The sequence below is a fragment of the Arvicanthis niloticus genome, chromosome 1, assembly GCF_011762505.2.
Source record: "Arvicanthis niloticus isolate mArvNil1 chromosome 1, mArvNil1.pat.X, whole genome shotgun sequence".
NCBI lineage: Eukaryota > Metazoa > Chordata > Mammalia > Rodentia > Muridae > Arvicanthis > Arvicanthis niloticus.
This window is the reverse complement of record NC_047658.1, coordinates 103,322,910-103,332,468: the sequence shown is the minus strand read 5'-3', so window position 1 is coordinate 103,332,468 and position 9,559 is coordinate 103,322,910. Positions and strand designations below refer to the sequence as shown.

The window sequence follows — 9,559 nt, the reverse complement described above, 5'->3', positions numbered from 1 at the left end:
AACAAAGACCAAAGGACTTCAGATACGTACTAGATCGTCTGCGTTTGATCACAGTAAAATGCTTTGGCCCATTTTGGACTATGGACTGTGTCATTGATTTTTCTTCCTACCCCCACCAAAAGAATGGACTCTTTTAACAATGTCTAATTCTTTTAATTAGATCATTATTGCTGTACTGATGTTTACTCCAGTATAATCTCTTATGAATAGCATGGGGCTTTTAACGCTAGATTGTTACGCTGCCCCTGGTATCGTTTGGGAAAATAAAACTGCACAGTTAAGTCTAAACAGTAAAAGTGGTGGTTTTTTGTGCATGCCTGCGTGCTTGTACAGGTGCTCATGTTAACACACACACACACACACACACACACACACACACACACACACCCAGCTTGAAATCATTGCTTTTGAAAGTATCCCCACTTCATGGTATTTAGGATGTAAGCTAGAGTAAGATGGAGCACAGGATTGAATTGTGTGTGTGAGCACAGCCAGTCCACAGAGAGGCTTTGTCTGTATCTGAAATCACAGCAGTTTTCACAGCTATAACCTGGGAGAGTTTAAGGGAAATCCTTGAGTAGGCTGAACCCCATCTAGCAACAGAACGGCCTGGATTCTCCCTCCTTTTGTCAGAGTGTCTTTCTTTTGCTTCATCCCTAGCTAGCATTAGGGTATCTGTTATTCCCTTCTTGAATCATTTGTTCTGCAGTCTTGATCCCCTTTTGACAAATCTGGACTGTCTATTGGGTTGGTAGCAGTCAATTGCTCCTGATAATGTCGCTGGAGCACCTGCGAGAGGGCTGCGAGCATTCGGGAGTACTTCCTACAAGCCTACCAGCAGCCTGTCTGCACATTTAAGCACAACTTAAGACAGTGGATTTGAGCAGCTGCACAATTAAAAAAAAAAAAAAAAAAAAACTCAGCCACTGATTTCAAATGAATAACTCTTAAAGAAAACACATACACCAAAACAACAATTTCCAAAGACAATAATTAGCATAATAGATCTCTTCAAACATCATTGTTTATGACACGATTGGCAGTGGAAAGCACCTTTTTATTTGTTGCTGATGCAAGCGTGATTTTACTCTGGAAACTTTAAGTGTTTAGGCCCAGGTAACTGGACGAGTATGAAAGAGACTGTTCTTAGCATGTAATAGAAGTTCTATGGCTCTGCCTCTTAAAGTATGTTAAATAATAAATAACTTATTAAAGCATGTTCAATGTAATAATGGGCTTTTTCATGAATTGTTGTAAAAGAGAGATTAGAAAAGTAGAAGCCGCAGTCTTTGGGGGAAAATAACAGGAATTCTTAGCAGTGGGGTTGCGTAATGGTTCTATATTTTTTAAATGTGCCTGTATCCACCCACAGTCATTTAAGTGCTTAAATAAGCACAATAAATGTAAATAATTTACTGCTTTGCAAACAGAAAATTGGGCAGAAAAGTAATTTTGAACTGCAAGTTGGCTTGCAGTCTTCCATGATTTGGGACCCTGTAAAATGTGAGCGACACGCTGTTCGTTAAGCTGCTGCGATTGAACCCTCTTCGCGTTCATTCTCGATTAATTCAGACAGATATTTAACTTAATAAGGTAAGCAAATAAACAAAAAGGACGCATTCTGGGTCTTAAGGTTCTTAGACCTCTAATTGCTTTTGTGCCCTAATTATCAAGATTAACACCTTATAGGGTCCCCACTCCCTTTTGCTTTTCAGAGAAAAAAAGAAAAAGACACCAGGGTATTTTCAGATCCTTTTAGTAGGAAAGGGGAAGGGCTTAAGGAACTTCTTTTTTTCTTCTTTTCTTTTTTCTTTTATTCCCCCACTTCAGTATTTTTTTCTCTCTGAAGACAAAATGACCACCCACCAAAATGAGACATTCTGGCTTCCTAGGTTGTACCTGATTATTATTATTTTTTTAAATAAAAATTCTTAGCTGGGCTGAGGAGTCATTCATGGCTCTGCTGAGAAGGGAGCTAGAAACGAATGCCAGCCAGGAGCCACCTCTGCCCCAGGAGCTGCAACCCACCAAAGGCTCAGCTTTACTCCTGTCTCTGGCTACATCCATCGAGGCTTCTCTGAGGCTGTTAGAGTTAAAAGTTCATATTAACTTCAGGTCATATGTGGTTGTCAACACTTTGTAATTAGTGACAAACCCCATGCAAGTCCTTTAATATTTACTGTAATAATATTATTCGTAATGGAGTCATTCTGTATTCATGTGGATATAATATGTAATTCCATTGTAATTTAGCATTAATTAATGTCCACTTATTGCAGTATATTATAGTATAGGAAACAATTTCTGATAAGAGACAGCAGTGTAATTTAAGGGCAAACCTGATTGTAATTTGAATAATGATATACATGGCTTCGTGTCTCCGTGCCCCTGCCCCCACTCTGATTCCCCTGTGTGTTCGGGAGCCTGAGGGCTCTCACACATGCACATACACACATGCACACATATGCACACCCATCTGCACTTACTATGTCTATGGTGCTGAGTAGTTGCTTATGACAAGAACACTATTTAGAAGGGCTTAGAATCTCTTCTAGCTATTTCTTGTAAGTGCTAAGGTTTGTGCTTGTAAGAGTTTTTCATGACATTTACATTGTCAATGCCATTGCCTCCATTTTACCCCCCTTTAAAAAGATCCATGTAAGTCGTTGCCCTTTAGTGAAGCTGCCGTTTTTTTGTCTTGTTTTGTTTTGCTTTGTTTTTTTTAAAGTGGCAATTACAAAAACACTTTGAAGATAAAAGCCAGTCTCTTCTGGTCTCTGCATTGGTTCACCCACCTAGCTACATAGTATCTTCTTGCCTGCTTACCCATCCAGGAACAAAGTGAAAGGTGACTGTTGTGCGGGTCACAGCAGGGCCATCTTGCCTAGCTGAGTGGTGAAGGTGCGCAGGGTGGAGGTGGCCTGGCCAGTTGGGATCTCTGTGGCTTCCTGAGTCCTTGCAAATGCCCTCCCAGCCTTCAGCTGCTAATTGCCATTTGTTGGGCTTGTAAGCAGGTCTGCAGCCCCACCGCCTTTCTCTTTTGAACTCCATAACATATTTCACTCGTTCTTGGGGATTTCCAAAGCCCCTTTTCCTTTAATTCTTTTCTTTCTTTAATGGGTGACTGGATAAATTCAGCAGTGGATTTTTGTGACACCGAAATAGCAGCTAAGTCTATGATGCAGTCTTGCTGTGTGGTTTAAAACTCCCACGCCATATGTTTTCTCACTGGAATGCCTCATCTTGCAAAATTACAGGAACCGAAGCTTAAAAACACAATTAGGTAGTTTAAAATGGAGTATTAAAGACATACCACATATATTCCTAAGCCTGCAAGGTTTTCTTTCTCGCTTCCTTTTTTTAGTTTGTTTTGTTCTTCGAGTATTCTGTGTTTGATTTTTATACTAATCACGGCCCATATTTTTTGGATTATGCTATATAGGCTGTGGTTAAATTATAAATGAAAGAATGAACTACCAGACTTCTTGTCACACAGAGATTTTCATGTTGTTACAGAAAATGAAAAACAAAAAAGTGTTTCATGATGAAGGGTCCCTTCTCTTATTTTGCTCAGTGTAACATACATAGGTAGACAAGCAAAGCAATTTGTAGTCAGGTTTTTACAGTATTTTGGAAATAACAGCATCTTTTTTGACCTCTGAGGGAAAATGAAAGGAAGCTAAGTGCACATGTTATCAACAAAGCAGTGACCAAATGGCTCTTCTGTATTTCTCTTGCCTGTGTGTCTGTTTTAGCAAAGACACACAAGCAAGCATGCAGACATTCCCCCAACACACACACATACACACACACACACACACACACATGACCTATTTCAGTTCAGTTTTTGGCCAAGCTACAAGCCAAATTGAGTGACCTGAAACTATATTCTTAATTTGGGGCTCCTCCGTCTCCTGCTGTTTAAAAGAAAAGAGGTATAGGAAGCCAGTGTGAGCAGAATATTATCAAGAAAGGAATCAAATGACAATTTGTAATCTCCCTACATTTTTGTTTTTTTATTAAGCTTATTTCAGATTCACTGTACATGAAAACACAGTAAAATATTTTGTAGACATTCTGTATTACAATGCTCAAAGCTCTTGACCAAACTACCACTTTATATCCTGCTCCTACGGGGCTAAGGTTTTAATGTAAGATTTATAGTCATAAAATGATAAACTATTGAGTTTATAGATGGTGATACTTTAGGTCCACAGCAACTGTATTATTTTTAAAAAGTACATGTGACGCAGGCACAATGAATAATTTATGGGCATGCTAAAACATTTGGTTAATTTGTCCCAGAATTTATGCCAACTAGAATTGGGGGGCTAGGAGGTTGTTGAAGCCAAGGCCACCAGGAAGAATAGTCTTTGAATGATTTTAATTTTATTTCATTTGATTTTGTAGTGGACGTGGGAAGTCTGTAGCATCTGCTGGAGTGATGGAGGTTCCCCATAAGCAGTGGGTCCTATATGAAAACCAGTAACTGAGGTTTCGCTCTTCCATTGTGGATCAGAATGTTCTTGGGTGTCTGAAGGAACATTTGATATGAAAGTTAAATAAAAAATATATTTCTGACTTAATTATTTTTCATTCTGTAACAAAGGAGACACCTCCTTTCACAGGCTGGAGCAGGCAACATATGACTGCCTTCTTCAGGCCCTGTGAGTATGGACTTGGCTTTTGCTACCCTGGAACCAATTTTAAGGACTCTCTATTCTTTCCTGGCTTCACTGGATGAACTGCCTTCCTGAAATAACAAATCTTCTTTTGCAGTATTTGGAGGAGTTTGGTTTGGGGCTACCTCTGAGCAACGTGAACTTGGCCTTGCTGGTGACTTACACTAATACCTCAGTTCCTATTAGGAATCAGGGCACCTGGGAAACAGCCTGGAGCCATACAGCTGATTTTTTTTTTAACCAAATTTACATCTTTTCAACAATAATAGGGATGGCTTCCACAAATGCTTCCAGGCTTTAAATAGATGTTCAATGGTTGTTTCTAGTTTCTTCTTCTTGACTCCCTGGAGAAACGCTTCTCATCCCATCCACTCCAGGCCTTCTGCTGAGCTGCCAGACACTGGAGCCCTATCTGGACCTGGAAGCCAATCACTTAAGCCAGGGGTAGCTATACTAGGCAAAAAAAAAAAAAAAAAAAAAAAAAAAAAAAAAAAAAAAAAAAAAAAAAAAGCTAGGCTCACTTCTTCTGGGCCCATATCTTGGACAGAAGAGGAGAGCCAGTGCTAGGGATGCAGGAGTCCACATAGGATATTTCCCTCATAGAATGGTTAGATAGGCAGTCCCGATTGGGGAAGGCTGGACAGGGAAGTATAGCTTGAGAGATAGTGTAGAGAACACTACTGAGTGTGGTTGAGGCTGTGTGCTCCCTGGGAGAACATTCATGCCCCATGCTTTTTTTCCTAACCCATAGCAGGGGCTCTGATGGAGGCTGCTTTCTATTAATAATAGAGTACAGGTGCAGATATTGAAAATGCACCAGACGATTTGTTTATTATGCTTTTAAAAATATCTTACTTTGATTTTGAGACAGGGTCTCATGTAGCCCAGGCTGGCCTTCCGTTCACTATGTACCCAAGGGTGATCTTGAATTTCTGAGCTTGTGATGAGCTGCAGCTATAAGGTGCCAAACATGGTTCGTACAGGGCTTGAGGAAGCATCCTGAGCTTTGTGTGAGCCAGCACTCTGCCAACTAAGCTACATTCCAGCCCTGAAACTGCGTCAGGTGATCATACTAAGTTTTTGCTGCTCTCAGCTACTGTTGGAGCTGGGACCGATCAGTTTAGCTAAGGCTATGTGGCTACCATCAGACATGACCTGTCTGTGTTTTCTGTATATCCTGATAGCTCCCAACATTAGGATTTTGGGGCAAGCCTTCCATGAGGATGTTCTGTCTTCTTCCTCGAGTCTCTTGAGGCACTGGAAAAGGAAAATATACAGAATGCCTGTTGCTGTCTTGACGGCATTTGCTCCACCCCACCCCCATCTCCTGCTGGATTGGGCAGAACACTAATGTCCCCTTCCTCCAGCTCTGGAAAGCCGATTGAATTATTTGTGCTGTGGTGGACTTGCATTAGGAGCAGCAAGGTGGTAATTAGCATGGCTCTGTGACTGTGGGCTGAGATGATGGCCGATCTATCTAGAATTGTCCAGAATGCATGTTTGGCCTAGAATGAATGTCCTTGGAGACTGGGGAATGGCCTGTGACAATGCCATTGTCTACTGCTGCCCAGAAACCCTTCCTAAGAGCAGCCTTCCTAGAGGGTAAGGTGTCAACTTGGCCATGCCTGGGAATCCCATTGTTTGTTGACACACATTACATCCCTTAAGTGTGCATCCTTCCAAATCCTGTACCCTATGCAAGTCTCAGCTCTGTCATGCATTAGGGCCAAGGTATCTTAGCTTTTTTTTTTTTTTCTTTTACACAATTTGTAACTTTCTTGAAATATTACATTTTATCTATTTTTAATATATGTAAAAAGGTCATGTTTTCAATTTTAAAATGTGACCAGCAACACCAGGCTTTCTTTGCCTTATCCTTTAGTAACCAACCCACAAACAAGTGAGGCATTTCAAAAAATTTGCCAGTAGAAACTCTAGTGGGCCCCCTCCAGCTCTTCTGTTTCTTCCTGATGGTCTCACTGGGAGGCTCAACCCCATGTTTTATCTTCTGGTCACTGCCAGGGAGCACGGTAGAAAGGAATGGAACAAGACCAGTCTCCCTGCTGGAACAAGACGCCAGGCAGGAGGAAGGCAGGGGCCTGAACAGCCTTGATTCACCTGGAGCCAGAGCCAGAGCCAGAGGGTGTGCCCCAGAGACAGCTGTAGGCCACAGTGGCCAGGTATCCTTACAAATGCCTTCTGGGCCCTGGATTTAGCACAGCCTCCATGGGTTCCTGTCCTCAGAAAAGGGAGGAGAGGAAACCCCCGAGTTCTCATTGCACCTTCTTGGATTTCCCAACTCCTTGGGTGTTGGAAGTTGGTTCCTTTCATGAACCCCCGAGTAGGAAATGTGCATAAGAAATGTCAACTTTCATCAGGAAATGGAAACCCAAAGCAAGCCAACAGTAGAAGCCCCTGACCACCTAGCCCAGCCCTTCCAGGGATGGTGGGTAAGTAATTTCCCCTACTCTGCTTTGGCTGATTCCCACAGCCATCTCTGCGAATCACCTTAGCAAAATATTATAGGCAAACTCAGTAGCCAGAGAAAAGTTTCTTCCACACACACTTTGAAATTCCCTTTTCAGTGTATGTGTCAGTGTATTACTCCCTTAAAGCTGTGTCACCAGATGTGAGTTATACTAACCTCCCTGTTAGTAGGTGAGATTATCAGTTACTCTGCTAACTGCAAAACAGATTGTATCTGCCATGCACCCTGTCAGTATTTAAGATATTAGTGGTTCAGCTCATTTTAGAAAGTCTCTCTCTGTACATATGTTTGTCCTGATACATTGTATCCCTGTGTAGGCTTCAGTAAGCTATACCCTAATCTATCATGGACTCACAGTGTAGGCGCATCTTGGCTCTGTTCTGTGGGTTTGTTAGTATGCTTAGCCTCCACAGGACAAACGCAGCATTGTAGCAGGAAGCTTTGCCTTTCCATGGGATCTGCTGGAATTTTACTTTATCAGATGTGCTCCTCGGCTCTCAGCCCAGTCATAGCTTTTGGCTGACGCTCGGCCACCACCTTCTCACTTTTCTGGGAACGCCATTACTTTTGGCCACACTCACGCTCTGACCTGTGCTACTTGGAAAGTTTTGAGATGAAGTCACTGCTGGTTCGAGTTACTGGACAGACATTAATTCACCCAGCTGGGTCCATTCAGGGGTAGCAGCCCAGGGCCCTGACAGCCACTGTGGGTGAGAAACAGGACTCTAAGGAGGGGGGGTGCCAGGGAAGCGAGCCTTGCAGAGGTGGTCTGTGGGAATTTGACTGAGAATAGGGAAGTGGGGGAGGCATGTTTTTCACCCCTGTAAATCAATGTGGAAAACACCTTTCTTTCTAACTAGGTGTAGAGTGAAAAACCCTAAGAAACAATTATTAATTATGTTGCCCAGTAATAGTGAAATCTAAATGCATACCTATATGACATCATGCATGCATGCACTCGCAAACACACACACTCACAGGCACGCACACACATAAGGCATTCTGACAGTAAGGTATTCTCTTAGTGAAAGCACAGTGGCCTGTGTAAGCCTGACCCGATGCAGTGTGAAGACAGGGATCCAAGGTCCTCAGGTTGGAGCATAGATTTATCCTTCATTAAGCTTTGTTAAGCCTAGCAGCCTCAGTGCCACTATCCTAGAAGAACAGGGGGGAGGGGAAGGAAGATGACCCTTTCCCTGCCCCAGGCTATAACTTGACTGTGACCCACACACTTTACTGCATAACGCCCAGATGTCCAAAACCATTTTTTGTTAGCACTGTGAAATTTGATAGAATGTGTAATGTGATACAGCACACAAACTCAGAGAGAGAAATTATAAAACACAGCCCAAGTTCTATGTGTAAGATTTTCTGGAGTGCTTTTCCTAAAGGTTAAAAACCCAGAACAAAGCCCAGGAGGTTGGGGGTGGGGGGGGGTGGGGGGGGGGAGGGGGTCTCACATGGGGTCTGCTGCTGCCACCTCCTGGACCCTTCTCTCTTTGTCCCTTCCTGATGCTGCCTTTTCTCCCAAGGCTTTCACGCAAGACATTCATTAATGTTCCTGGTGAAGTTTCTGTGGACACAGCCTTCATAAACAACAGAAACACCTCCCAGATTCTGTGCCTCTGCTCTGGAAGATGACGGCTGTGTCTGCAGAGGCAGGAGGAAATACCGCAAGGCCACACTGTGGAGTTCAGATGAGCTCATCTTCTGGTGGACCAGGTGGACAGGGAGCTGTGGGAGACTGGAGGTATTTGTTCCCTGTATCATCCTCACAGTCTGGATGCCCCTGGGAACAAAGCTTGTCCTTCTGTCTCCTACCAACAGCTGTGTCAATGTGCTGAGAAACTGGTTATTCAGAAAGTTTACAAATCCAGAGGAATACGAAGGCCTGGGTGACAGAAAGTTGAAGACAGCAGTGCTTGGCATTTCCAAGACTGTCCCTTACTGGTGTCTAGTGACAGAGTTAATGTTTGAGGACCCAGAGCAGCCCACAGGGCTTCTTCCTTTTCCTCACAATACTAGGCAAGCCTTGGTGATGCTGTGATGACATTGAGAACCCACCCCTGATTAAACCTGTGACTCGGTTTCTTCACTGGTAACTGGAGAGAGTTAAATGGAATGGAAATAACCTTTTTTTTTTTTTTTTTTTTTTTTTTTTTTTTTTTTTTTTTTTTTTTGGGTCTGTGATTTGTTCTGTAGATGAGAAGCCAAGAGTGTTGGTTGACAGCCCAGCAATGCTGGCCAGGTTGAACTGTTTCTTACTTTCCTGTTAGTAAGCAAATGACTTTAAACTCTCTTGTGACTCCCACATGCCTGTCTAGGACTTTTCAGAAAAAGAGATGGGTTGAGAACTGTAATCACAACCTCATCCCTTTGTGACAACATT

At 42.7% G+C, this 9,559-nt stretch overlaps 1 long non-coding RNA gene across 1 annotated transcript in view; it reads left to right on the top strand.

Moving 5' to 3' along the window:
• The window catches only part of LOC143434228 (uncharacterized), a 9,926-nt gene extending 582 nt beyond the window's left edge, over nt 1–9,344 (top strand). Inside the window, exons 2-3 of the long non-coding RNA XR_013103574.1 lie at nt 6,705–7,132; nt 8,703–9,344. This is a non-coding gene — a long non-coding RNA (uncharacterized LOC143434228). The remainder of the gene's footprint in view (nt 1–6,704; nt 7,133–8,702) is intronic.
• The last annotated feature ends 215 nt before the right edge of the window (nt 9,345–9,559 follow it).